This window comes from Octopus bimaculoides, chromosome 4 (assembly GCF_001194135.2).
Source record: "Octopus bimaculoides isolate UCB-OBI-ISO-001 chromosome 4, ASM119413v2, whole genome shotgun sequence".
Taxonomy (NCBI): domain Eukaryota; kingdom Metazoa; phylum Mollusca; class Cephalopoda; order Octopoda; family Octopodidae; genus Octopus; species Octopus bimaculoides.
Genome location: NC_068984.1, coordinates 139,797,977 through 139,801,018, shown reverse-complemented (window position 1 = coordinate 139,801,018; position 3,042 = coordinate 139,797,977).

Sequence of the window (3,042 nt, the reverse complement as noted above, 5' to 3'; positions counted from 1 at the left end):
TATTTTCTCCTCTTCCTCCTCCCCTCCTCCCCCTCCTCCTCCATCTTCTTCTTCTTCTTCTTCTTTTTCTTCTTCTTCTTTTTCTTCTTCTTCTTTTTCTTCTTCTTCTTCTTCTTCTTCTTCTTCTTCTTCTTCTTCTTCTTCTTCTTCTTCTTCTTCTTCTTCTTTCTTCTTTCTTCTTCTTCTTCTTGTTGATAGATGAATATTATCCAAAATTGCCCGATGTTTATGGCGCATTATTTCTTTCTACACTTCAGTGTAAGAGCTGAGTTTTACATTGTAAACGCCTCTTGCAATGTTTATGTTACAATTACGTTTGCTATCAACAAGAACTTGCAGACTTTCAGCTGTATGTTCCAGACATTTGACAATAGTCTTTTCCAGCCAAATTGGGTAAAGATAATACAGTTTCTGTATTCTTCGCTACCTTTCGTTCGTTCCAACAGCTTCAGTTCCTCATTAGAGGTAGGTTAACATGTCCACGCACCGGGTATTCCGTCACCAGAGACTAGGTATGACTACTTTTGACAGTGAATATTTACAGTTTACAAGGAATAAAATATATTCAGAGTTCATAAGGAATAAAATTGAAGAATAAAGAAGTAAATACTAGAATAAAGAGCAAAGGTAGAATACAGTCGGAAGAATAAGGATCACAGATCCTCCTTTTCCAGAGGATATAGATGTTGGTCGGGACTTCCATGAAGGTACAGGTCCTTAGTTAAAATCTGGGCAGTATTTTGCCAGTATTTTGAATGATGTGCTATGGAAACATAAGTGTTTCGTTCAACGTCCTTAAACAACCCTTATTCAGGGATCTTTTGAGTGGGATGGGCTATTCAACCTGCGGAAAATCATAACTGGGCACCCACCTGCAAGTTCATGCGCCCTTTATCTTAATATGAAATCACCATCTCGCGCACAATATGGTTGTGAAGCGTGTGCCTCATGTACCCTTATCAGACGGGTTGTCATGATGGCTACACTGGGTTACTTATATTTTAACCCAGTGTCACTTTGATCCCATGCCCTGCTCTCTCATTCAATAATGACGATGATGGTAATAATAATGATGATAATAATAATAATAATAATAATAATAATAATAATAATAATAATAATAACAATAAAAATAATAATAGTAATAATAATAATAATGATATCAAATTTTTGCCACAGCGGCAACTTGGGGGAGTGGATTAAGTCGATCAAATCGACCTCAGTGCATGACTGGTACTTATTCAATCGACCCCGAAAAGATGAAAGGGCGAAATTTGAACGCAGAACGTAGTGACCCTCGATATACTGCTAAGCATTTCGTCTGGCGCGCAAACGATTCTGCGAGCTTGCCGCCTTAATAATAGTGCTGATAATAATAATAATAATAATAATAATAATAATAATAATAATAATAATAATAAAAATAATAATGATGATACTAATAATCCTTTTGCTATAGACACAAGGCCTGAAATTTGGCGAGAGGGGATTAGTCGATCACATCGACTCCAGTCTTTCACTAGTATTTAATTTATCGACACGGAATGGACGTAAGGTAAAGTCGACGCGGGAAGAATTTGAACTCGCCATAATGCTAGCAACTTCGAGGGAGGGGGTTAAATCTATTACATCGAACCCAGTACTCAACTGGTACTAATATCATAGACTCCGAAATGAGGAAAAGCAAGTCGACCGCGCTGGAATTTGAACTCAGAACGTAAAGACAGACGAAATGCCGCTAAGCATATCGCACGGCGTGCTAATGATTCTGCCAGCTCGCCACCTTAATAATAATAATAATTGTAATGATAATAATAATAATAATAATAATAATTTCTTTATTGCCCACAAGTGGCTAAACAAAGAGGGGACAAACAAGGACAGACAAAGGGATTAAGTCGATTACATTGACCCCAGTGTCCTAACTGGTACTTATTTAATCAACTCCGAAAGGATGAAATGCAAAGCCGACCTCGGCGGAATTTGAACTCAGAACGTAACGGCAGCCGAAATACCGCTAATCATTCCAGCCGGCGTGCTCACGATTCTGCCAGCTCGCCGCCTTAATAATAATAATAATAGTTATAATAATAATAATAATAGTTATTATAATAATAATAATAACAACAACGACAAAGTTTGTGTTGTCAAGTTTTCACATTTGCGAATACAACACGTATTATCTGTGTACCTTATCGTATTTCTTTATTTCTGCATTTCATTCCTAGAAAAAATCTATTTAAATAAAAGAAGGAAACTAAAATTCCACTTGTCCTAGAAAATCAATCAATTTTGAATATAAAACTGACAATCGATAATAATAGCGTGTGACATTTGAGTGAGGTAAAGTTGTACCATGTTTCGCATTTTGCTTGACATCTGTCGCATTTGATGTTAAACGTTTAATACAAATAAGATTGTATGGGCGTTTCATTTGCCCGTGACGTGTGCGTGTACAGGTATGAGTGCTGGGGTATGTTTGTGTTGGTGTTTATGATATGTAAAGGCAGAGAGAGAGAGGGAAGAGAGAGGGGAGAGAAAGCGAATACTTTTTGCATGCGATTTTCAATGATTATTTGAAAGACGAGACTGCATGCTGGAACATATGTTGCAATATAAAGTGGTTGTGTGTTTATCTGTGTACATGTATATGTGTACACGCGCACACACATACATAGGCACTCACTCACACACTCACACACAAACACACACACATACACCCAAACAAACACACAATTTCAAATTGTATTATTGTATTTGCATGTCGGTTGAATGCAAGCTTCTAGCCTGGCAAGATGGATGTTATTCAGTTGGCACAAACACACACCATATGACAAGAATGGAAAGTGGTAAGCACATTCACTGCATGAGTGCAATTTTATCGACATACTCACACACCCATACACACATGTATATAGACACAGAGCAAATAACTTGTCTTCATTTAAACGAAAGTGCACTATCACCTTACATTCTGGAATGGAAATATTTTTAATCCCTCTCCCAAATAATGTACCTATATATATATATATATATATATAT